The sequence below is a fragment of the Fundulus heteroclitus genome, chromosome 1 (assembly GCF_011125445.2).
Source record: "Fundulus heteroclitus isolate FHET01 chromosome 1, MU-UCD_Fhet_4.1, whole genome shotgun sequence".
Classification (NCBI taxonomy): Eukaryota; Metazoa; Chordata; class Actinopteri; order Cyprinodontiformes; family Fundulidae; genus Fundulus; species Fundulus heteroclitus.
Window position 1 is genome coordinate 40,821,514 of NC_046361.1, and position 24,087 is coordinate 40,845,600.

Genomic DNA, 24,087 nt, shown 5'->3' on the forward strand with positions numbered 1-24,087 from the left:
TTTTGAAAGCAATTTCAGTCAAAATGCTTTAAGTTGCAGCATTTTCAAGAATTGATTTTGAGACAGCAAATGTATGCATTTCTGTAAAGGTCAACAGCTCTATACTTACATAATCAAGTGCTTGTAAACCCTTTACATGTGGATTCTTGACTATAAGTATGAAATCCAAGATGTACGCCTGAACAGGGACTTGAACCCTGGACCCTCAGATTAAAAGTCTGATGCTCTACCGACTGAGCTATCCAGGCTCTGCTTTGAGTCCTTGTAACAGCTGGAAACCCCCTGAAATGGGAAATACTATATCTGAAGAAACTACAAGATATGACAATGAACCATAGGGGGTGCCAGAGCTTAGATGAACATTTTGTGTGTGCGAACTGGTGGTACCCTAACAGGGATTTTCTCTTAAACACAAGAGCTACCAGGCTACTTGGTGAGTTGTAGAACAAGATCTGGGTTTTTGAAAGCGATTTCAGTCAGAATGGTTTAGGTTGCAGCATTTTCAAGAATTGATCTTGAGACAGCAAATATATGCCTTTCTGTAAAGTTCAACAGCTCTATACTTACATTGTCAATTGCTTGTAAACCCCTTACATGTGGATTCTTGACTATAAGTATGAAATCCAAGATGTACGCCTGAACAGGGACTTGAACCCTGGACCCTCAGATTAAAAGTCTGATGCTCTACCGACTGAGCTATCCAGGCTCTGCTTTGAGTCCTTGTAACAGCTGGAAACCCCCTGAAATGGGAAATACTATATCTGAAGAAACTACAAGATATGACAATGAACCATAGGGGGTGCCAGAGCTTAGATGAACATTTTGTGTGTGCGAACTGGTGGTACCCTAACAGGGATTTTCTCTTAAACACAATAGCTACCAGGCTACTTGGTGAGTTGTAGAACAAGATCTGGGTTTTTGAAAGCAATTTCAGTCAGAATGGTTTAGGTTGCAGCATTTTCAAGAATTGATCTTGAGACAGCAAATGTATGCATTTCTGTAAAGGTCAACAGCTCTATACTTACATAATCAAGTGCTTGTAAACCCCTTACATGTGGATTCTTGACTATAAGTATGAAATCCAAGATGTACGCCTGAACAGGGACTTGAACCCTGGACCCTCAGATTAAAAGTCTGATGCTCTACCGACTGAGCTATCCAGGCTCTGCTTTGAGTCCTTGTAACAGCTGGAAACCCCCTGAAATGGGAAATACTATATCTGAAGAAACTACAAGATATGACAATGAACCATAGGGGGTGCCAGAGCTTAGATGAACATTTTGTGTGTGCGAACTGGTGGTACCCTAACAGGGATTTTCTCTTAAACACAATAGCTACCAGGCTACTTGGTGAGTTGTAGAACAAGATCTGGGTTTTTGAAAGCAATTTCAGTCAGAATGGTTTAGGTTGCAGCATTTTCAAGAATTGATTTTGAGACAGCAAATGTATGCATTTCTGTAAAGGTCAACAGCTCTATACTTACATAATCAAGTGCTTGTAAACCCTTTACATGTGGATTCTTGACTATGACAATGAACCATAGGGGGTGCCAGAGCTTAGATGAACATTTTGTGTGTGCGAACTGGTGGTACCCTAACAGGGATTTTCTCTTAAACACAAGAGCTACCAGGCTACTTGGTGAGTTGTAGAACAAGATCTGGGTTTTTGAAAGCGATTTCAGTCAGAATGCTTTAGGTTGCAGCATTTTCAAGAATTGATCTTGAGACAGCAAATATATGCCTTTCTGTAAAGTTCAACAGCTCTATACTTACATTGTCAAGTGCTTGTAAACCCTTTACATGTGGATTCTTGACTATAAGTATGAAATCCAAGATGTACGCCTGAACAGGGACTTGAACCCTGGACCCTCAGATTAAAAGTCTGATGCTCTACCGACTGAGCTATCCAGGCTCTGCTTTGAGTCCTTGTAACAGCTGGAAACCCCCTGAAATGGGAAATACTATATCTGAAGAAACTACAAGATATGACAATGAACCATAGGGGGTGCCAGAGCTTAGATGAACATTTAGTGTGTGCGAACTGGTGGTACCCTAACAGGGATTTTCTCTTAAACACAATAGCTACCAGGCTACTTGGTGAGTTGTAGAACAAGATCTGGGTTTTTGAAAGCGATTTCAGTCAGAATGCTTTAGGTTGCAGCATTTTCAAGAATTGATCTTGAGACAGCAAATATATGCCTTTCTGTAAAGTTCAACAGCTCTATACTTACATTGTCAAGTGCTTGTAAACCCTTTACATGTGGATTCTTGACTATGACAATGAACCATAGGGGGTGCCAGAGCTTAGATGAACATTTTGTGTGTGCGAACTGGTGGTACCCTAACAGGGATTTTCTCTTAAACACAAGAGCTACCAGGCTACTTGGTGAGTTGTAGAACAAGATCTGGGTTTTTGAAAGCAATTTCAGTCAGAATGCTTTAGGTTGCAGCATTTTCAAGAATTGATCTTGAGACAGCAAATATATGCCTTTCTGTAAAGTTCAACAGCTCTATACTTACATTGTCAAGTGCTTGTAAACCCTTTACATGTGGATTCTTGACTATAAGTATGAAATCCAAGATGTACGCCTGAACAGGGACTTGAACCCTGGACCCTCAGATTAAAAGTCTGATGCTCTACCGACTGAGCTATCCAGGCTCTGCTTTGAGTCCTTGTAACAGCTGGAAACCCCCTGAAATGGGAAATACTATATCTGAAGAAACTACAAGATATGACAATGAACCATAGGGGGTGCCAGAGCTTAGATGAACATTTAGTGTGTGCGAACTGGTGGTACCCTAACAGGGATTTTCTCTTAAACACAATAGCTACCAGGCTACTTGGTGAGTTGTAGAACAAGATCTGGGTTTTTGAAAGCGATTTCAGTCAGAATGGTTTAGGTTGCAGCATTTTCAAGAATTGATCTTGAGACAGCAAATATATGCCTTTCTGTAAAGTTCAACAGCTCTATACTTACATAATCAAGTGCTTGTAAACCCTTTACATGTGGATTCTTGACTATGACAATGAACCATAGGGGGTGCCAGAGCTTAGATGAACATTTTGTGTGTGCGTACTGGTGGTACCCTAACAGGGATTTTCTCTTAAACACAATAGCTACCAGGCTACTTGGTGAGTTGTAGAACAAGATCTGGGTTTTTGAAAGCGATTTCAGTCAGAATGCTTTAGGTTGCAGCATTTTCAAGAATTGATCTTGAGACAGCAAATATATGCGTTTCTGTAAAGTTCAACAGCTCTATACTTACATTGTCAAGTGCTTGTAAACCCTTTACATGTGGATTCTTGACTATAAGTATGAAATCCAAGATGTACGCATGAACAGGGACTTGAACCCTGGACCCTCAGATTAAAAGTCTGATGCTCTACCGACTGAGCTATCCAGGCTCTGCTTTGAGTCCTTGTAACAGCTGGAAACCCCCTGAAATGGGAAATACTATATCTGAAGAAACTACAAGATATGACAATGAACCATAGGGGGTGCCAGAGCTTAGATGAACATTTAGTGTGTGCGAACTGGTGGTACCCTAACAGGGATTTTCTCTTAAACACAATAGCTACCAGGCTACTTGGTGAGTTGTAGAACAAGATCTGGGTTTTTGAAAGCGATTTCAGTCAGAATGCTTTAGGTTGCAGCATTTTCAAGAATTGATCTTGAGACAGCAAATATATGCCTTTCTGTAAAGTTCAACAGCTCTATACTTACATTAGTCAAGTGCTTGTAAACCCCTTACATGTGGATTCTTGACTATAAGTATGAAATCCAAGATGTACGCCTGAACAGGGACTTGAACCCTGGACCCTCAGATTAAAAGTCTGATGCTCTACCGACTGAGCTATCCAGGCTCTGCTTTGAGTCCTTGTAACAGCTGGAAACCCCCTGAAATGGGAAATACTATATCTGAAGAAACTACAAGATATGACAATGAACCATAGGGGGTGCCAGAGCTTAGATGAACATTTAGTGTGTGCGAACTGGTGGTACCCTAACAGGGATTTTCTCTTAAACACAATAGCTACCAGGCTACTTGGTGAGTTGTAGAACAAGATCTGGGTTTTTGAAAGCAATTTCAGTCAGAATGCTTTAGGTTGCAGCATTTTCAAGAATTGATCTTGAGACAGCAAATATATGCCTTTCTGTAAAGTTCAACAGCTCTATACTTACATTGTCAAGTGCTTGTAAACCCTTTACATGTGGATTCTTGACTATAAGTATGAAATCCAAGATGTATGCCTGAACAGGGACTTGAACCCTGGACCCTCAGATTAAAAGTCTGATGCTCTACCGACTGAGCTATCCAGGCTCTGCTTTGAGACCTTGTAACAGCTGGAAACCCCCTGAAATGGGAAATACTATATCTGAAGAAACTACAAGATATGACAATGAACCATAGGGGGTGCCAGAGCTTAGATGAACATTTTGTGTGTGCGAACTGGTGGTACCCTAACAGGGATCTTCTCTTAAACACAAGAGCTACCAGGCTACTTGGTGAGTTGTAGAACAAGATCTGGGTTTTTGAAAGCAATTTCAGTCAGAATGCTTTAGGTTGCAGCATTTTCAAGAATTGATTTGAGACAGCAAATGTATGCATTTCTGTAAAGGTCAACAGCTCTATACTTACATAATCAAGTGCTTGTAAACCCTTTACATGTGGATTCTTGACTATAAGTATGAAATCCAAGATGTACGCCTGAACAGGGACTTGAACCCTGGACCCTCAGATTAAAAGTCTGATGCTCTACCGACTGAGCTATCCAGGCTCTGCTTTGAGTCCTTGTAACAGCTGGAAACCCCCTGAAATGGGAAATACTATATCTGAAGAAACTACAAGATATGACAATGAACCATAGGGGGTGCCAGAGCTTAGATGAACATTTTGTGTGTGCGAACTGGTGGTACCCTAACAGGGATCTTCTCTTAAACACAAGAGCTACCAGGCTACTTGGTGAGTTGTAGAACAAGATCTGGGTTTTTGAAAGCGATTTCAGTCAGAATGGTTTAGGTTGCAGCATTTTCAAGAATTGATCTTGAGACAGCAAATATATGCCTTTCTGTAAAGTTCAACAGCTCTATACTTACATTGTCAAGTGCTTGTAAACCCTTTACATGTGGATTCTTGACTATAAGTATGAAATCCAAGATGTACGCCTGAACAGGGACTTGAACCCTGGACCCTCAGATTAAAAGTCTGATGCTCTACCGACTGAGCTATCCAGGCTCTGCTTTGAGTCCTTGTAACAGCTGGAAACCCCCTGAAATGGGAAATACTATATCTGAAGAAACTACAAGATATGACAATGAACCATAGGGGGTGCCAGAGCTTAGATGAACATTTAGTGTGTGCGAACTGGTGGTACCCTAACAGGGATTTTCTCTTAAACACAATAGCTACCAGGCTACTTGGTGAGTTGTAGAACAAGATCTGGGTTTTTGAAAGTGATTTCAGTCAGAATGCTTTAGGTTGCAGCATTTTCAAGAATTGATCTTGAGACAGCAAATATATGCCTTTCTGTAAAGTTCAACAGCTCTATACTTACATTGTCAATTGCTTGTAAACCCCTTACATGTGGATTCTTGACTATAAGTATGAAATCCAAGATGTACGCCTGAACAGGGACTTGAACCCTGGACCCTCAGATTAAAAGTCTGATGCTCTACCGACTGAGCTATCCAGGCTCTGCTTTGAGACCTTGTAACAGCTGGAAACCCCCTGAAATGGGAAATACTATATCTGAAGAAACTACAAGATATGACAATGAACCATAGGGGGTGCCAGAGCTTAGATGAACATTTTGTGTGTGCGAACTGGTGGTACCCTAACAGGGATTTTCTCTTAAACACAAGAGCTACCAGGCTACTTGGTGAGTTGTAGAACAAGATCTGGGTTTTTGAAAGCAATTTCAGTCAGAATGCTTTAGGTTGCAGCATTTTCAAGAATTGATCTTGAGACAGCAAATGTATGCATTTCTGTAAAGGTCAACAGCTCTATACTTACATAATCAAGTGCTTGTAAACCCTTTACATGTGGATTCTTGACTATAAGTATGAAATCCAAGATGTACGCCTGAACAGGGACTTGAACCCTGGACCCTCAGATTAAAAGTCTGATGCTCTACCGACTGAGCTATCCAGGCTCTGCTTTGAGTCCTTGTAACAGCTGGAAACCCCCTGAAATGGGAAATACTATATCTGAAGAAACTACAAGATATGACAATGAACCATAGGGGGTGCCAGAGCTTAGATGAACATTTTGTGTGTGCGTACTGGTGGTACACTAACAGGGATTTTCTCTTAAACACAAGAGCTACCAGGCTACTTGGTGAGTTGTAGAACAAGATCTGGGTTTTTGAAAGCAATTTCAGTCAGAATGGTTTAGGTTGCAGCATTTTCAAGAATTGATCTTGAGACAGCAAATGTATGCATTTCTGTAAAGGTCAACAGCTCTATACTTACATAATCAAGTGCTTGTAAACCCTTTACATGTGGATTCTTGACTATAAGTATGAAATCCAAGATGTATGCCTGAACAGGGACTTGAACCCTGGACCCTCAGATTAAAAGTCTGATGCTCTACCGACTGAGCTATCCAGGCTCTGCTTTGAGTCCTTGTAACAGCTGGAAACCCCCTGAAATGGGAAATACTATATCTGAAGAAACTACAAGATATGACAATGAACCATAGGGGGTGCCAGAGCTTAGATGAACATTTTGTGTGTGCGAACTGGTGGTACACTAACAGGGATTTTCTCTTAAACACAAGAGCTACCAGGCTACTTGGTGAGTTGTAGAACAAGATCTGGGTTTTTGAAAGCGATTTCAGTCAGAATGGTTTAGGTTGCAGCATTTTCAAGAATTGATCTTGAGACAGCAAATATATGCCTTTCTGTAAAGTTCAACAGCTCTATACTTACATTGTCAAGTGCTTGTAAACCCTTTACATGTGGATTCTTGACTATAAGTATGAAATCCAAGATGTACGCCTGAACAGGGACTTGAACCCTGGACCCTCAGATTAAAAGTCTGATGCTCTACCGACTGAGCTATCCAGGCTCTGCTTTGAGTCCTTGTAACAGCTGGAAACCCCCTGAAATGGGAAATACTATATCTGAAGAAACTACAAGATATGACAATGAACCATAGGGGGTGCCAGAGCTTAGATGAACATTTAGTGTGTGCGAACTGGTGGTACCCTAACAGGGATTTTCTCTTAAACACAATAGCTACCAGGCTACTTGGTGAGTTGTAGAACAAGATCTGGGTTTTTGAAAGCGATTTCAGTCAGAATGCTTTAGGTTGCAGCATTTTCAAGAATTGATCTTGAGACAGCAAATATATGCCTTTCTGTAAAGTTCAACAGCTCTATACTTACATTAGTCAATTGCTTGTAAACCCTTACATGTGGATTCTTGACTATAAGTATGAAATCCAAGATGTACGCCTGAACAGGGACTTGAACCCTGGACCCTCAGATTAAAAGTCTGATGCTCTACCGACTGAGCTATCCAGGCTCTGCTTTGAGTACCTTGTAACAGCTGGAAACCCCCTGAAATGGGAAATACTATATCTGAAGAAACTACAAGATATGACAATGAACCATAGGGGGTGCCAGAGCTTAGATGAACATTTTGTGTGTGCGAACTGGTGGTACCCTAACAGGGATTTTCTCTTAAACACAAGAGCTACCAGGCTACTTGGTGAGTTGTAGAACAAGATCTGGGTTTTTGAAAGCAATTTCAGTCAAAAGCTTTAAGGTTGCAGCATTTTCAAGAATTGATTTTGAGACAGCAAATGTATGCATTTCTGTAAAGGTCAACAGCTCTATACTTACATAATCAAGTGCTTGTAAACCCTTTACATGTGGATTCTTGACTATAAGTATGAAATCCAAGATGTACGCCTGAACAGGGACTTGAACCCTGGACCCTCAGATTAAAAGTCTGATGCTCTACCGACTGAGCTATCCAGGCTCTGCTTTGAGTCCTTGTAACAGCTGGAAACCCCCTGAAATGGGAAATACTATATCTGAAGAAACTACAAGATATGACAATGAACCATAGGGGGTGCCAGAGCTTAGATGAACATTTTGTGTGTGCGAACTGGTGGTACCCTAACAGGGATTTTCTCTTAAACACAATAGCTACCAGGCTACTTGGTGAGTTGTAGAACAAGATCTGGGTTTTTGAAAGCGATTTCAGTCAGAATGGTTTAGGTTGCAGCATTTTCAAGAATTGATCTTGAGACAGCAAATATATGCCTTTCTGTAAAGTTCAACAGCTCTATACTTACATTGTCAATTGCTTGTACACCTCTTACATGTGGATTCTTGACTATAAGTATGAAATCCAAGATGTACGCCTGAACAGGGACTTGAACCCTGGACCCTCAGATTAAAAGTCTGATGCTCTACCGACTGAGCTATCCAGGCTCTGCTTTGAGTCCTTGTAACAGCTGGAAACCCCCTGAAATGGGAAATACTATATCTGAAGAAACTACAAGATATGACAATGAACCATAGGGGGTGCCAGAGCTTAGATGAACATTTTGTGTGTGCGAACTGGTGGTACCCTAACAGGGATTTTCTCTTAAACACAAGAGCTACCAGGCTACTTGGTGAGTTGTAGAACAAGATCTGGGTTTTTGAAAGCGATTTCAGTCAGAATGGTTTAGGTTGCAGCATTTTCAAGAATTGATCTTGAGACAGCAAATATATGCCTTTCTGTAAAGTTCAACAGCTCTATACTTACATTAGTCAAGTGCTTGTAAACCCTTTACATGTGGATTCTTGACTATAAGTATGAAATCCAAGATGTACGCCTGAACAGGGACTTGAACCCTGGACCCTCAGATTAAAAGTCTGATGCTCTACCGACTGAGCTATCCAGGCTCTGCTTTGAGTCCTTGTAACAGCTGGAAACCCCCTGAAATGGGAAATACTATATCTGAAGAAACTACAAGATATGACAATGAACCATAGGGGGTGCCAGAGCTTAGATGAACATTTAGTGTGTGCGAACTGGTGGTACCCTAACAGGGATTTTCTCTTAAACACAATAGCTACCAGGCTACTTGGTGAGTTGTAGAACAAGATCTGGGTTTTTGAAAGCGATTTCAGTCAGAATGCTTTAGGTTGCAGCATTTTCAAGAATTGATCTTGAGACAGCAAATATATGCCTTTCTGTAAAGTTCAACAGCTCTATACTTACATTGTCAATTGCTTGTAAACCCCTTACATGTGGATTCTTGACTATAAGTATGAAATCCAAGATGTACGCCTGAACAGGGACTTGAACCCTGGACCCTCAGATTAAAAGTCTGATGCTCTACCGACTGAGCTATCCAGGCTCTGCTTTGAGTACCTTGTAACAGCTGGAAACCCCCTGAAATGGGAAATACTATATCTGAAGAAACTACAAGATATGACAATGAACCATAGGGGGTGCCAGAGCTTAGATGAACATTTTGTGTGTGCGAACTGGTGGTACCCTAACAGGGATTTTCTCTTAAACACAAGAGCTACCAGGCTACTTGGTGAGTTGTAGAAAAAGATCTGGGTTTTTGAAAGCAATTTCAGTCAAAATGCTTTAGGTTGCAGCATTTTCAAGAATTGATTTTGAGACAGCAAATGTATGCATTTCTGTAAAGGTCAACAGCTCTATACTTACATAATCAAGTGCTTGTAAACCCTTTACATGTGGATTCCTTGACTATAAGTATGAAATCCAAGATGTACGCCTGAACAGGGACTTGAACCCTGGACCCTCAGATTAAAAGTCTGATGCTCTACCGACTGAGCTATCCAGGCTCTGCTTTGAGTCCTTGTAACAGCTGGAAACCCCCTGAAATGGGAAATACTATATCTGAAGAAACTACAAGATATGACAATGAACCATAGGGGGTGCCAGAGCTTAGATGAACATTTTGTGTGTGCGTACTGGTGGTACACTAACAGGGATTTTCTCTTAAACACAAGAGCTACCAGGCTACTTGGTGAGTTGTAGAACAAGATCTGGGTTTTTGAAAGTAATTTCAGTCAGAATGGTTTAGGTTGCAGCATTTTCAAGAATTGATCTTGAGACAGCAAATGTATGCATTTCTGTAAAGGTCAACAGCTCTATACTTACATAATCAAGTGCTTGTAAACCCTTTACATGTGGATTCTTGACTATAAGTATGAAATCCAAGATGTACGCCTGAACAGGGACTTGAACCCTGGACCCTCAGATTAAAAGTCTGATGCTCTACCGACTGAGCTATCCAGGCTCTGCTTTGAGTCCTTGTAACAGCTGGAAACCCCCTGAAATGGGAAATACTATATCTGAAGAAACTACAAGATATGACAATGAACCATAGGGGGTGCCAGAGCTTAGATGAACATTTAGTGTGTGCGAACTGGTGGTACCCTAACAGGGATTTTCTCTTAAACACAATAGCTACCAGGCTATTTGGTGAGTTGTAGAACAAGATCTGGGTTTTTGAAAGCAATTTCAGTCAGAATGGTTTAGGTTGCAGCATTTTCAAGAATTGATTTTGAGACAGCAAATGTATGCATTTCTGTAAAGGTCAACAGCTCTATACTTACATAATCAAGTGCTTGTAAACCCTTTACATGTGGATTCTTGACTATGACAATGAACCATAGGGGGTGCCAGAGCTTAGATGAACATTTTGTGTGTGCGAACTGGTGGTACACTAACAGGGATTTTCTCTTAAACACAAGAGCTACCAGGCTACTTGGTGAGTTGTAGAACAAGATCTGGGTTTTTGAAAGCAATTTCAGTCAGAATGGTTTAGGTTGCAGCATTTTCAAGAATTGATCTTGAGACAGCAAATATATGCCTTTCTGTAAAGTTCAACAGCTCTATACTTACATTGTCAAGTGCTTGTAAACCCTTTACATGTGGATTCTTGACTATAAGTATGAAATCCAAGATGTACGCCTGAACAGGGACTTGAACCCTGGACCCTCAGATTAAAAGTCTGATGCTCTACCGACTGAGCTATCCAGGCTCTGCTTTGAGTCCTTGTAACAGCTGGAAACCCCCTGAAATGGGAAATACTATATCTGAAGAAACTACAAGATATGACAATGAACCATAGGGGGTGCCAGAGCTTAGATGAACATTTTGTGTGTGCGAACTGGTGGTACCCTAACAGGGATTTTCTTTTAAACACAATAGCTACCAGGCTATTTGGTGAGTTGTAGAACAAGATCTGGGTTTTTGAAAGCAATTTCAGTCAGAATGGTTTAGGTTGCAGCATTTTCAAGAATTGATTTTGAGACAGCAAATGTATGCATTTCTGTAAAGGTCAACAGCTCTATACTTACATAATCAAGTGCTTGTAAACCCTTTACATGTGGATTCTTGACTATGACAATGAACCATAGGGGGTGCCAGAGCTTAGATGAACATTTTGTGTGTGCGATACTGGTGGTACCCTAACAGGGATTTTCTCTTAAACACAAGAGCTACCAGGCTACTTGGTGAGTTGTAGAACAAGATCTGGGTTTTTGAAAGCAATTTTTGAAAGTAATTTCAGTCAGAATGGTTTAGGTTGCAGCATTTTCAAGAATTGATCTTGAGACAGCAAATATATGCCTTTCTGTAAAGGTCAACAGCTCTATACTTACATAATCAAGTGCTTGTAAACCCTTTACATGTGGATTCTTGACTATAAGTATGAAATCCAAGATGTACGCCTGAACAGGGACTTGAACCCTGGACCCTCAGATTAAAAGTCTGATGCTCTACCGACTGAGCTATCCAGGCTCTGCTTTGAGTCCTTGTAACAGCTGGAAACCCCCTGAAATGGGAAATACTATATCTGAAGAAACTACAAGATATGACAATGAACCATAGGGGGTGCCAGAGCTTAGATGAACATTTAGTGTGTGCGAAACTGGTGGTACCCTAACAGGGATTTTCTCTTAAACACAATAGCTACCAGGCTACTTGGTGAGTTGTAGAACAAGATCTGGGTTTTTGAAAGCGATTTCAGTCAGAATGCTTTAGGTTGCAGCATTTTCAAGAATTGATCTTGAGACAGCAAATATATGCCTTTCTGTAAAGTTCAACAGCTCTATACTTACATTGTCAATTGCTTGTAAACCCCTTACATGTGGATTCTTGACTATAAGTATGAAATCCAAGATGTACGCCTGAACAGGGACTTGAACCCTGGACCCTCAGATTAAAAGTCTGATGCTCTACCGACTGAGCTATCCAGGCTCTGCTTTGAGACCTTGTAACAGCTGGAAACCCCCTGAAATGGGAAATACTATATCTGAAGAAACTACAAGATATGACAATGAACCATAGGGGGTGCCAGAGCTTAGATGAACATTTTGTGTGTGCGAACTGGTGGTACCCTAACAGGGATCTTCTCTTAAACACAAGAGCTACCAGGCTACTTGGTGAGTTGTAGAACAAGATCTGGGTTTTTGAAAGCGATTTCAGTCAGAATGCTTTAGGTTGCAGCATTTTCAAGAATTGATCTTGAGACAGCACATATATGCCTTTCTGTAAAGTTCAACAGCTCTATACTTACATTGTCAATTGCTTGTAAACCCCTTACATGTGGATTCTTGACTTAAGTATGAAATCCAAGATGTACGCCGGAACAGGGACTTGAACCCTGGACCCTCAGATTAAAAGTCTGATGCTCTACCGACTGAGCTATCCAGGCTCTGCTTTGAGTCCTTGTAACAGCTGGAAACCCCCTGAAATGGGAAATACTATATCTGAAGAAACTACAAGATATGACAATGAACCATAGGGGGTGCCAGAGCTTAGATGAACATTTAGTGTGTGCAAACTGGTGGTACCCTAACAGGGATTTTCTCTTAAACACAATAGCTACCAGGCTACTTGGTGAGTTGTAGAACAAGATCTGGGTTTTTGAAAGCGATTTCAGTCAGAATGCTTTAGGTTGCAGCATTTTCAAGAATTGATCTTGAGACAGCAAATATATGCCTTTCTGTAAAGTTCAACAGCTCTATACTTACATTGTCAATTGCTTGTAAACCCCTTACATGTGGATTCTTGACTATAAGTATGAAATCCAAGATGTACGCCTGAACAGGGACTTGAACCCTGGACCCTCAGATTAAAAGTCTGATGCTCTACCGACTGAGCTATCCAGGCTCTGCTTTGAGACCTTGTAACAGCTGGAAACCCCCTGAAATGGGAAATACTATATCTGAAGAAACTACAAGATATGACAATGAACCATAGGGGGTGCCAGAGCTTAGATGAACATTTTGTGTGTGCGAACTGGTGGTACCCTAACAGGGATTTTCTCTTAAACACAAGAGCTACCAGGCTACTTGGTGAGTTGTAGAAAAAGATCTGGGTTTTTGAAAGCAATTTCAGTCAAAATGCTTTAAGTTGCAGCATTTTCAAGAATTGATTTTGAGACAGCAAATGTATGCATTTCTGTAAAGGTCAACAGCTCTATACTTACATAATCAAGTGCTTGTAAACCCTTTACATGTGGATTCCTGACTATAAGTATGAAATCCAAGATGTACACCTGAACAGGGACTTGAACCCTGGACCCTCAGATTAAAAGTCTGATGCTCTACCGACTGAGCTATCCAGGCTCTGCGTTGAGTCCTTGTAAAAGCTAGAAACCCCCTGAAATGGGAAATACTATATCTGAAGAAACTACAAGATATGACAATGAACCATAGGGGGTGCCAGAGCTTAGATGAACATTTTGTGTGTGCGTACTGGTGGTACACTAACAGGGATTTTCTCTTAAACACAAGAGCTACCAGGCTACTTGGTGAGTTGTAGAACAAGATCTGGGTTTTTGAAAGCAATTTCAGTCAGAATGGTTTAGGTTGCAGCATTTTCAAGAATTGATCTTGAGACAGCAAATGTATGCATTTCTGTAAAGGTCAACAGCTCTATACTTACATAATCAAGTGCTTGTAAACCCTTTACATGTGGATTCTTGACTATAAGTATGAAATCCAAGATGTACGCCTGAACAGGGACTTGAACCCTGGACCCTCAGATTAAAAGTCTGATGCTCTACCGACTGAGCTATCCAGGCTCTGCTTTGAGTCCTTGTAACAGCTGGAAACCCCCTGAAATGGGAAATACTATATCTGAAGAAACTACAAGATATGACAATGAACCATAGGGGGTGCCAGAGCTTAGATGAACATTTTGTGTGTGCGAACTGGTGGTACCCTAACAGAGATTTTCTCTTAAACACAATAGCTACCAGGCTATTTGGTGAGTTGTAGAACAAGATCTGGGATTTTGAAAGCAATTTCAGTCAGAATGGTTTAGGTTGCAGCATTTTCAAGAATTGATTTTGAGACAGCAAATGTATGCATTTCTGTAAAGGTCAACAGCTCTATACTTACATAATCAAGTGCTTGTAAACCCTTTACATGTGGATTCTTGACTATGACAATGAACCATAGGGGGTGCCAGAGCTTAGATGAACATTTTGTGTGTGCATACTGGTGGTACACTAACAGGGATTTTCTCTTAAACACAAGAGCTACCAGGCTACTTGGTGAGTTGTAGAACAAGATCTGGGTTTTTGAAAGCGATTTCAGTCAGAATGGTTTAGGTTGCAGCATTTTCAAGAATTGATCTTGAGACAGCAAATATATGCCTTTCTGTAAAGTTCAACAGCTCTATACTTACATTGTCAAGTGCTTGTAAACCCTTTACATGTGGATTCTTGACTATAAGTATGAAATCCAAGATGTACGCCTGAACAGGGACTTGAACCCTGGACCCTCAGATTAAAAGTCTGATGCTCTACCGACTGAGCTATCCAGGCTCTGCTTTGAGTCCTTGTAACAGCTGGAAACCCCCTGAAATGGGAAATACTATATCTGAAGAAACTACAAGATATGACAATGAACCATAGGGGGTGCCAGAGCTTAGATGAACATTTAGTGTGTGCGAACTGGTGGTACCCTAACAGGGATTTTCTCTTAAACACAATAGCTACCAGGCTACTTGGTGAGTTGTAGAACAAGATCTGGGTTTTTGAAAGCGATTTCAGTCAGAATGCTTTAGGTTGCAGCATTTTCAAGAATTGATCTTGAGACAGCAAATATATGCCTTTCTGTAAAGTTCAACAGCTCTATACTTACATTGTCAATTGCTTGTAAACCCCTTACATGTGGATTCTTGACTATAAGTATGAAATCCAAGATGTACGCCTGAACAGGGACTTGAACCCTGGACCCTCAGATTAAAAGTCTGATGCTCTACCGACTGAGCTATCCAGGCTCTGCTTTGAGACCTTGTAACAGCTGGAAACCCCCTGAAATGGGAAATACTATATCTGAAGAAACTACAAGATATGACAATGAACCATAGGGGGTGCCAGAGCTTAGATGAACATTTTGTGTGTGCGAACTGGTGGTACCCTAACAGGGATTTTCTCTTAAACACAAGAGCTACCAGGCTACTTGGTGAGTTGTAGAAAAAGATCTGGGTTTTTGAAAGCAATTTCAGTCAAAATGCTTTAAGTTGCAGCATTTTCAAGAATTGATTTTGAGACAGCAAATGTATGCATTTCTGTAAAGGTCAACAGCTCTATACTTACATAATCAAGTGCTTGTAAACCCTTTACATGTGGATTCTTGACTATAAGTATGAAATCCAAGATGTACGCCTGAACAGGGACTTGAACCCTGGACCCTCAGATTAAAAGTCTGATGCTCTACCGACTGAGCTATCCAGGCTCTGCTTTGAGTCCTTGTAACAGCTGGAAACCCCCTGAAATGGGAAATACTATATCTGAAGAAACTACAAGATATGACAATGAACCATAGGGGGTGCCAGAGCTTAGATGAACATTTTGTGTGTGCGAACTGGTGGTACCCTAACAGAGATTTTCTCTTAAACACAATAGCTACCAGGCTATTTGGTGAGTTGTAGAACAAGATCTGGGTTTTTGAAACCAATTTCAGTCAGAATGGTTTAGGTTGCAGCATTTTCAAGAATTGATTTTGAGACAGCAAATGTATGCATTTCTGTAAAGGTCAACAGCTCTATACTTACATAATCAAGTGCTTGTAAACCCTTTACATGTGGATTCTTGACTATGACAATGAACCATAGGGGGTGCCAGAGCTTAGATGAACATTTTGTGTGTGCATACTGGTGGTACACTAACAGGGATTTTCTCTTAAACACAAGAGCTACCAGGCTACTTGGTGAGTTGTAGAACAAGATCTGGGTTTTTGAAAGCGATTTCAGTCAGAATGCTTTAGGTTGCAGCATTTTCAAGAATTGATCTTGAGACAGCAAATATATGCCTTTCTGTAAAGTTCAACAGCTCTATACTTACATTGTCAAGTGCTTGTAAACCCTTTACATGTGGATTCTTGACTATAAGTATGAAATCCAAGATGTACGCCTGAACAGGGACTTGAACCCTGGACCCTCAGATTAAAAGTCTGATGCTCTACCGACTGAGCTATCCAGGCTCTGCTTTGAGTCCTTGTAACAGCTGGAAACCCCCTGAAATGGGAAATACTATATCTGAAGAAACTACAAGATATGACAATGAACCATAGGGGGTGCCAGAGCTTAGATGAACATTTAGTGTGTGCAAACTGGTGGTACCCTAACAGGGATTTTCTCTTAAACACAATAGCTACCAGGCTACTTGGTGAGTTGTAGAACAAGATCTGGGTTTTTGAAAGCGATTTCAGTCAGAATGCTTTAGGTTGCAGCATTTTCAAGAATTGATCTTGAGACAGCAAATATATGCCTTTCTGTAAAGTTCAACAGCTCTATACTTACATTGTCAATTGCTTGTAAACCCCTTACATGTGGATTCTTGACTATAAGTATGAAATCCAAGATGTACGCCTGAACAGGGACTTGAACCCTGGACCCTCAGATTAAAAGTCTGATGCTCTACCGACTGAGCTATCCAGGCTCTGCTTTGAGTACCTTGTAACAGCTGGAAACCCCCTGAAATGGGAAATACTATATCTGAAGAAACTACAAGATATGACAATGAACCATAGGGGGTGCCAGAGCTTAGATGAACATTTTGTGTGTGCGAACTGGTGGTACCCTAACAGGGATCTTCTCTTAAACACAAGAGCTACCAGGCTACTTGGTGAGTTGTAGAACAAGATCTGGGTTTTTGAAAGCGATTTCAGTCAGAATGCTTTAGGTTGCAGCATTTTCAAGAATTGATCTTGAGACAGCACATATATGCCTTTCTGTAAAGTTCAACAGCTCTATACTTACATTGTCAATTGCTTGTAAACCCCTTACATGTGGATTCTTGACTTTAAGTATGAAATCCAAGATGTACGCCGGAACAGGGACTTGAACCCTGGACCCTAAGATTAAAAGTCTGATGCTCTACCGACTGAGCTATCCAGGCTCTGCTTTGAGTCCTTGTAACAGCTGGAAACCCCCTGAAATGGGAAATACTATATCTGAAGAAACTACAAGATATGACAATGAACCATAGGGGGTGCCAGAGCTTAGATGAACATTTAGTGTGTGCGAACTGGTGGTACCCTAACAGGGATTTTCTCTTAAACACAATAGCTACCAGGCTACTTGGTGAGTTGTAGAACAAGATCTGGGTTTTTGAAAGTAATTTCAGTCAGAATGGTTTAGGTTGCAGTATTTTCAAGAATTGATCTTGAGACAGCAAATATATGCCTTTCTGTAAAGTTCAACAGCTCTATACTTACATTGTCAAGTGCTTGTAAACCCTTTACATGTGGATTCTTGACTATGACAATGAACCATAGGGGGTGCCAGAGCTTAGATGAACATTTAGTGTGTGCGAACTGGTGGTACCCTAACAGGGATTTTCTCTTAAACACAATAGCTACCAGGCTACTTGGTGAGTTGTAGAACAAGATCTGGGTTTTTGAAAGCAATTTCAGTCAGAATGGTTTAGGTTGCAGCATTTTCAAGAATTGATCTTGAGACAGCAAATATATGCCTTTCTTTAAAGTTCAACAGCTCTATACTTACATTGTCAAGTGCTTGTAAACCCTTTACATGTGGATTCTTGACTATAAGTATGAAATCCAAGATGTATGCCTGAACAGGGACTTGAACCCTGGACCCTCAGATTAAAAGTCTGATGCTCTACCGACTGAGCTATCCAGGCTCTGCGTTGAGTCCTTGTAAAAGCTAGAAACCCCCTGAAATGGGAAATACTATATCTGAAGAAACTACAAGATATGACAATGAACCATAGGGGGTGCCAGAGCTTAGATGAACATTTTGTGTGTGCGTACTGGTGGTACACTAACAGGGATTTTCTCTTAAACACAAGAGCTACCAGGCTACTTGGTGAGTTGTAGAACAAGATCTGGGTTTTTGAAAGTAATTTCAGTCAGAATGGTTTAGGTTGCAGCATTTTCAAGAATTGATCTTGAGACAGCAAATGTATGCATTTCTGTAAAGGTCAACAGCTCTATACTTACATAATCAAATGCTTGTAAACCCTTTACATGTGGATTCTTGACTATAAGTATGAAATCCAAGATGTATGCCTGAACAGGGACTTGAACCCTGGACCCTCAGATTAAAAGTCTGATGCTCTACCGACTGAGCTATCCAGGCTCTGCTTTGAGACCTTGTAACAGCTGGAAACCCCCTGAAATGGGAAATACTATATCTGAAGAAACTACAAGATATGACAATGAACCATAGGGGGTGCCAGAGCTTAGATGAACATTTTGTGTGTGCGAACTGGTGGTACCCTAACAGGGATTTTCTCTTAAACACAAGAGCTACCAGGCTACTTGGTGAGTTGTAGAAAAAGATCTGGGTTTTTGAAAGCAATTTCAGTCAAAATGCTTTAAGTTGCAGCATTTTCAAGAATTGATTTTGAGACAGCAAATGTATGCATTTCTGTAAAGGTCAACAGCTCTATACTTACATAATCAAGTGCTTGTAAACCCTTTACATGTGGATTCTTGACTATAAGTATGAAATCCAAGATGTACGCCTGAACAGGGACTTGAACCCTGGACCCTCAGATTAAAAGTCTGATGCTCTACCGACTGAGCTATCCAGGCTCTGCTTTGAGTCCTTGTAACAGCTGGAAACCCCCTGAAATGGGAAATACTATATCTGAAGAAACTACAAGATATGACAATGAACCATAGGGGGTGCCAGAGCTTAGATGAACATTTTGTGTGTGCGAACTGGTGGTACCCTAACAGAGATTTTCTCTTAAACACAATAGCTACCAGGCTATTTGGTGAGTTGTAGAACAAGATCTGGGTTTTTGAAACCAATTTCAGTCAGAATGGTTTAGGTTGCAGCATTTTCAAGAATTGATTTTGAGACAGCAAATGTATGCATTTCTGTAAAGGTCAACAGCTCTATACTTACATAATCAAGTGCTTGTAAACCCTTTACATGTGGATTCTTGACTATGACAATGAACCATAGGGGGTGCCAGAGCTTAGATGAACATTTTGTGTGTGCATACTGGTGGTACACTAACAGGGATTTTCTCTTAAACACAAGAGCTACCAGGCTACTTGGTGAGTTGTAGAACAAGATCTGGGTTTTTGAAAGCGATTTCAGTCAGAATGGTTTAGGTTGCAGCATTTTCAAGAATTGATCTTGAGACAGCAAATATATGCCTTTCTGTAAAGTTCAACAGCTCTATACTTACATTGTCAAGTGCTTGTAAACCCTTTACATGTGGATTCTTGACTATAAGTATGAAATCCAAGATGTACGCCTGAACAGGGACTTGAACCCTGGACCCTCAGATTAAAAGTCTGATGCTCTACCGACTGAGCTATCCAGGCTCTGCTTTGAGTCCTTGTAACAGCTGGAAACCCCCTGAAATGGGAAATACTATATCTGAAGAAACTACAAGATATGACAATGAACCATAGGGGGTGCCAGAGCTTAGATGAACATTTAGTGTGTGCAAACTGGTGGTACCCTAACAGGGATTTTCTCTTAAACACAATAGCTACCAGGCTACTTGGTGAGTTGTAGAACAAGATCTGGGTTTTTGAAAGCGATTTCAGTCAGAATGCTTTAGGTTGCAGCATTTTCAAGAATTGATCTTGAGACAGCAAATATATGCCTTTCTGTAAAGTTCAACAGCTCTATACTTACATTGTCAATTGCTTGTAAACCCCTTACATGTGGATTCTTGACTATAAGTATGAAATCCAAGATGTACGCCTGAACAGGGACTTGAACCCTGGACCCTCAGATTAAAAGTCTGATGCTCTACCGACTGAGCTATCCAGGCTCTGCTTTGAGACCTTGTAACAGCTGGAAACCCCCTGAAATGGGAAATACTATATCTGAAGAAACTACAAGATATGACAATGAACCATAGGGGGTGCCAGAGCTTAGATGAACATTTTGTGTGTGCGAACTGGTGGTACCCTAACAGGGATCTTCTCTTAAACACAAGAGCTACCAGGCTACTTGGTGAGTTGTAGAACAAGATCTGGGTTTTTGAAAGCGATTTCAGTCAGAATGCTTTAGGTTGCAGCATTTTCAAGAATTGATCTTGAGACAGCACATATATGCCTTTCTGTAAAGTTCAACAGCTCTATACTTACATTGTCAATTGCTTGTAAACCCCTTACATGTGGATTCTTGACTTTAAGTATGAAATCCAAGATGTACGCCGGAACAGGGACTTGAACCCTGGACCCTAAGATTAAAAGTCTGATGCTCTACCGACTGAGCTATCCAGGCTCTGCTTTGAGTCCTTGTAACAGCTGGAAACCCCCTGAAATGGGAAATACTATATCTGAAGAAACTACAAGATATGACAATGAACCATAGGGGGTGCCAGAGCTTAGATGAACATTTAGTGTGTGCGAACTGGTGGTACCCTAACAGGGATTTTCTCTTAAACACAATAGCTACCAGGCTACTTGGTGAGTTGTAGAACAAGATCTGGGTTTTTGAAAGTAATTTCAGTCAGAATGGTTTAGGTTGCAGTATTTTCAAGAATTGATCTTGAGACAGCAAATATATGCCTTTCTGTAAAGTTCAACAGCTCTATACTTACATTGTCAAGTGCTTGTAAACCCTTTACATGTGGATTCTTGACTATGACAATGAACCATAGGGGGTGCCAGAGCTTAGATGAACATTTAGTGTGTGCGAACTGGTGGTACCCTAACAGGGATTTTCTCTTAAACACAATAGCTACCAGGCTACTTGGTGAGTTGTAGAACAAGATCTGGGTTTTTGAAAGCAATTTCAGTCAGAATGCTTTAGGTTGCAGCATTTTCAAGAATTGATCTTGAGACAGCAAATATATGCCTTTCTTTAAAGTTCAACAGCTCTATACTTACATTGTCAAGTGCTTGTAAACCCTTTACATGTGGATTCTTGACTATAAGTATGAAATCCAAGATGTATGCCTGAACAGGGACTTGAACCCTGGACCCTCAGATTAAAAGTCTGATGCTCTACCGACTGAGCTATCCAGGCTCTGCGTTGAGTCCTTGTAAAAGCTAGAAACCCCCTGAAATGGGAAATACTATATCTGAAGAAACTACAAGATATGACAATGAACCATAGGGGGTGCCAGAGCTTAGATGAACATTTTGTGTGTGCGTACTGGTGGTACACTAACAGGGATTTTCTCTTAAACACAAGAGCTACCAGGCTACTTGGTGAGTTGTAGAACAAGATCTGGGTTTTTGAAAGTAATTTCAGTCAGAATGGTTTAGGTTGCAGCATTTTCAAGAATTGATCTTGAGACAGCAAATGTATGCATTTCTGTAAAGGTCAACAGCTCTATACTTACATTGTCAATTGCTTGTAAACCCCTTACATGTGGATTCTTGACTATAAGTATGAAATCCAAGATGTACGCCTGAACAGGGACTTGAACCCTGGACCCTCAGATTAAAAGTCTGATGCTCTACCGACTGAGCTATCCAGGCTCTGCTTTGAGTCCTTGTAACAGCTGGAAACCCCCTGAAATGGGAAATACTATATCTGAAGAAACTACAAGATATGACAATGAACCATAGGGGGTGCCAGAGCTTAGATGAACATTTAGTGTGTGCGAACTGGTGGTACCCTAACAGGGATTTTCTCTTAAACACAATAGCTACCAGGCTACTTGGTGAGTTGTAGAACAAGATCTGGGTTTTTGAAAGCGATTTCAGTCAGAATGCTTTAGGTTGCAGCATTTTCAAGAATTGATCTTGAGACAGCAAATATATGCCTTTCTGTAAAGTTCAACAGCTCTATACTTACATTGTCAAGTGCTTGTAAACCCTTTACATGTGGATTCTTGACTATGACAATGAACCATAGGGGGTGCCAGAGCTTAGATGAACATTTTGTGTGTGCGAACTGGTGGTACCCTAACAGGGATTTTCTCTTAAACACAAGAGCTACCAGGCTACTTGGTGAGTTGTAGAACAAGATCTGGGTTTTTGAAAGCAATTTCAGTCAAAATGCTTTAAGTTGCAGCATTTTCAAGAATTGATTTTGAGACAGCAAATGTATGCATTTCTGTAAAGGTCAACAGCTCTATACTTACATAATCAAGTGCTTGTAAACCCTTTACATGTGGATTCTTGACTATAAGTATGAAATCCAAGATGTACGCCTGAACAGGGACTTGAACCCTGGACCCTCAGATTAAAAGTCTGATGCTCTACCGACTGAGCTATCCAGGCTCTGCTTTGAGTCCTTGTAACAGCTGGAAACCCCCTGAAATGGGAAATACTATATCTGAAGAAACTACAAGATATGACAATGAACCATAGGGGGTGCCAGAGCTTAGATGAACATTTTGTGTGTGCGAACTGGTGGTACCCTAACAGGGATCTTCTCTTAAACACAAGAGCTACCAGGCTACTTGGTGAGTTGTAGAACAAGATCTGGGTTTTTGAAAGCGATTTCAGTCAGAATGCTTTAGGTTGCAGCATTTTCAAGAATTGATCTTGAGACAGCACATATATGCCTTTCTGTAAAGTTCAACAGCTCTATACTTACATTGTCAATTGCTTGTAAACCCCTTACATGTGGATTCTTGACTATGACAATGAACCATAGGGGGTGCCAGAGCTTAGATGAACATTTAGTGTGTGCGAACTGGTGGTACCCTAACAGGGATTTTCTCTTAAACACAATAGCTACCAGGCTACTTGGTGAGTTGTAGAACAAGATCTGGGTTTTTGAAAGCGATTTCAGTCAGAATGCTTTAGGTTGCAGCATTTTCAAGAATTGATCTTGAGACAGCACATATATGCCTTTCTGTAAAGTTCAACAGCTCTATACTTACATTGTCAATTGCTTGTAAACCCCTTACATGTGGATTCTTGACTATGACAATGAACCATAGGGGGTGCCAGAGCTTAGATGAACATTTAGTGTGTGCGAACTGGTGGTACCCTAACAGGGATTTTCTCTTAAACACAATAGCTACCAGGCTACTTGGTGAGTTGTAGAACAAGATCTGGGTTTTTGAAAGCGATTTCAGTCAGAATGCTTTAGGTTGCAGCATTTTCAAGAATTGATCTTAAGACAGAAAATATATGCCTTTCTGTAAAGTTCAACAGCTCTATACTTACATTGTCAATTGCTTGTAAACCCCTTACATGTGGATTCTTGACTATAAGTATGAAATCCAAGATGTACGCCTGAACAGGGACTTGAACCCTGGACCCTCAGATTAAAAGTCTGATGCTCTACCGACTGAGCTATCCAGGCTCTGCTTTGAGTCCTTGTAACAGCTGGAAACCCCCTGAAATGGGAAATACTATATCTGAAGAAACTACAAGATATGACAATGAACCATAGGGGGTGCCAGAGCTTAGATGAACATTTATTGTGTGCGAACTGGTGGTACCCTAACAGGGATTTTCTCTTAAACACAATAGCTACCAGGCTACTTGGTGAGTTGTAGAACAAGATCTGGGTTTTTGAAAGCGATTTCAGTCAGAATGCTTTAGGTTGCAGCATTTTCAAGAATTGATCTTGAGACAGCAAATATATGCCTTTCTGTAAAGTTCAACAGCTCTATACTTACATTGTCAAGTGCTTGTAAACCCTTTACATGTGGATTCTTGACTATAAGTA

General features: G+C 40.7%; 1 protein-coding gene and 39 non-coding genes across 40 annotated transcripts in view; all 40 read right to left on the minus strand.

The window, feature by feature from the left end:
* Positions 1-24,087, minus strand: part of LOC118557811 — a 69,037-nt gene that overhangs the window by 22,542 nt on the left and 22,408 nt on the right. The gene's annotated exons all lie outside the window — the stretch shown is intronic.
* On the minus strand, positions 176-248 carry trnak-uuu. The gene has a single exon. It is a non-coding gene; the product is annotated as a tRNA-Lys (tRNA).
* On the minus strand, positions 634-706 carry trnak-uuu. The gene has a single exon. It is a non-coding gene; the product is annotated as a tRNA-Lys (tRNA).
* Positions 1,092-1,164, minus strand: trnak-uuu. Its single transcript has one exon. It is a non-coding gene; the product is annotated as a tRNA-Lys (tRNA).
* On the minus strand, positions 1,839-1,911 carry trnak-uuu. The gene has a single exon. It is a non-coding gene; the product is annotated as a tRNA-Lys (tRNA).
* Positions 2,586-2,658, minus strand: trnak-uuu. Its single transcript has one exon. It is a non-coding gene; the product is annotated as a tRNA-Lys (tRNA).
* Positions 3,792-3,864, minus strand: trnak-uuu. Its single transcript has one exon. It is a non-coding gene; the product is annotated as a tRNA-Lys (tRNA).
* trnak-uuu lies at positions 4,250-4,322 on the minus strand. The gene has a single exon. It is a non-coding gene; the product is annotated as a tRNA-Lys (tRNA).
* Positions 4,707-4,779, minus strand: trnak-uuu. The gene has a single exon. It is a non-coding gene; the product is annotated as a tRNA-Lys (tRNA).
* trnak-uuu lies at positions 5,165-5,237 on the minus strand. Its single transcript has one exon. It is a non-coding gene; the product is annotated as a tRNA-Lys (tRNA).
* Positions 5,623-5,695, minus strand: trnak-uuu. Its single transcript has one exon. It is a non-coding gene; the product is annotated as a tRNA-Lys (tRNA).
* Positions 6,081-6,153, minus strand: trnak-uuu. The gene has a single exon. It is a non-coding gene; the product is annotated as a tRNA-Lys (tRNA).
* Positions 6,539-6,611, minus strand: trnak-uuu. The gene has a single exon. It is a non-coding gene; the product is annotated as a tRNA-Lys (tRNA).
* Positions 6,997-7,069, minus strand: trnak-uuu. Its single transcript has one exon. It is a non-coding gene; the product is annotated as a tRNA-Lys (tRNA).
* trnak-uuu lies at positions 7,455-7,527 on the minus strand. The gene has a single exon. It is a non-coding gene; the product is annotated as a tRNA-Lys (tRNA).
* On the minus strand, positions 7,914-7,986 carry trnak-uuu. Its single transcript has one exon. It is a non-coding gene; the product is annotated as a tRNA-Lys (tRNA).
* Positions 8,372-8,444, minus strand: trnak-uuu. The gene has a single exon. It is a non-coding gene; the product is annotated as a tRNA-Lys (tRNA).
* trnak-uuu lies at positions 8,831-8,903 on the minus strand. Its single transcript has one exon. It is a non-coding gene; the product is annotated as a tRNA-Lys (tRNA).
* Positions 9,289-9,361, minus strand: trnak-uuu. The gene has a single exon. It is a non-coding gene; the product is annotated as a tRNA-Lys (tRNA).
* On the minus strand, positions 9,749-9,821 carry trnak-uuu. Its single transcript has one exon. It is a non-coding gene; the product is annotated as a tRNA-Lys (tRNA).
* trnak-uuu lies at positions 10,207-10,279 on the minus strand. Its single transcript has one exon. It is a non-coding gene; the product is annotated as a tRNA-Lys (tRNA).
* trnak-uuu lies at positions 10,954-11,026 on the minus strand. Its single transcript has one exon. It is a non-coding gene; the product is annotated as a tRNA-Lys (tRNA).
* Positions 11,715-11,787, minus strand: trnak-uuu. Its single transcript has one exon. It is a non-coding gene; the product is annotated as a tRNA-Lys (tRNA).
* Positions 12,174-12,246, minus strand: trnak-uuu. The gene has a single exon. It is a non-coding gene; the product is annotated as a tRNA-Lys (tRNA).
* On the minus strand, positions 13,089-13,161 carry trnak-uuu. Its single transcript has one exon. It is a non-coding gene; the product is annotated as a tRNA-Lys (tRNA).
* On the minus strand, positions 14,005-14,077 carry trnak-uuu. Its single transcript has one exon. It is a non-coding gene; the product is annotated as a tRNA-Lys (tRNA).
* Positions 14,752-14,824, minus strand: trnak-uuu. Its single transcript has one exon. It is a non-coding gene; the product is annotated as a tRNA-Lys (tRNA).
* Positions 15,210-15,282, minus strand: trnak-uuu. Its single transcript has one exon. It is a non-coding gene; the product is annotated as a tRNA-Lys (tRNA).
* On the minus strand, positions 15,668-15,740 carry trnak-uuu. Its single transcript has one exon. It is a non-coding gene; the product is annotated as a tRNA-Lys (tRNA).
* Positions 16,415-16,487, minus strand: trnak-uuu. Its single transcript has one exon. It is a non-coding gene; the product is annotated as a tRNA-Lys (tRNA).
* trnak-uuu lies at positions 16,873-16,945 on the minus strand. The gene has a single exon. It is a non-coding gene; the product is annotated as a tRNA-Lys (tRNA).
* Positions 18,079-18,151, minus strand: trnak-uuu. The gene has a single exon. It is a non-coding gene; the product is annotated as a tRNA-Lys (tRNA).
* trnak-uuu lies at positions 18,537-18,609 on the minus strand. The gene has a single exon. It is a non-coding gene; the product is annotated as a tRNA-Lys (tRNA).
* Positions 18,995-19,067, minus strand: trnak-uuu. Its single transcript has one exon. It is a non-coding gene; the product is annotated as a tRNA-Lys (tRNA).
* trnak-uuu lies at positions 19,742-19,814 on the minus strand. The gene has a single exon. It is a non-coding gene; the product is annotated as a tRNA-Lys (tRNA).
* On the minus strand, positions 20,200-20,272 carry trnak-uuu. The gene has a single exon. It is a non-coding gene; the product is annotated as a tRNA-Lys (tRNA).
* Positions 21,405-21,477, minus strand: trnak-uuu. The gene has a single exon. It is a non-coding gene; the product is annotated as a tRNA-Lys (tRNA).
* Positions 21,863-21,935, minus strand: trnak-uuu. Its single transcript has one exon. It is a non-coding gene; the product is annotated as a tRNA-Lys (tRNA).
* Positions 22,610-22,682, minus strand: trnak-uuu. The gene has a single exon. It is a non-coding gene; the product is annotated as a tRNA-Lys (tRNA).
* On the minus strand, positions 23,646-23,718 carry trnak-uuu. Its single transcript has one exon. It is a non-coding gene; the product is annotated as a tRNA-Lys (tRNA).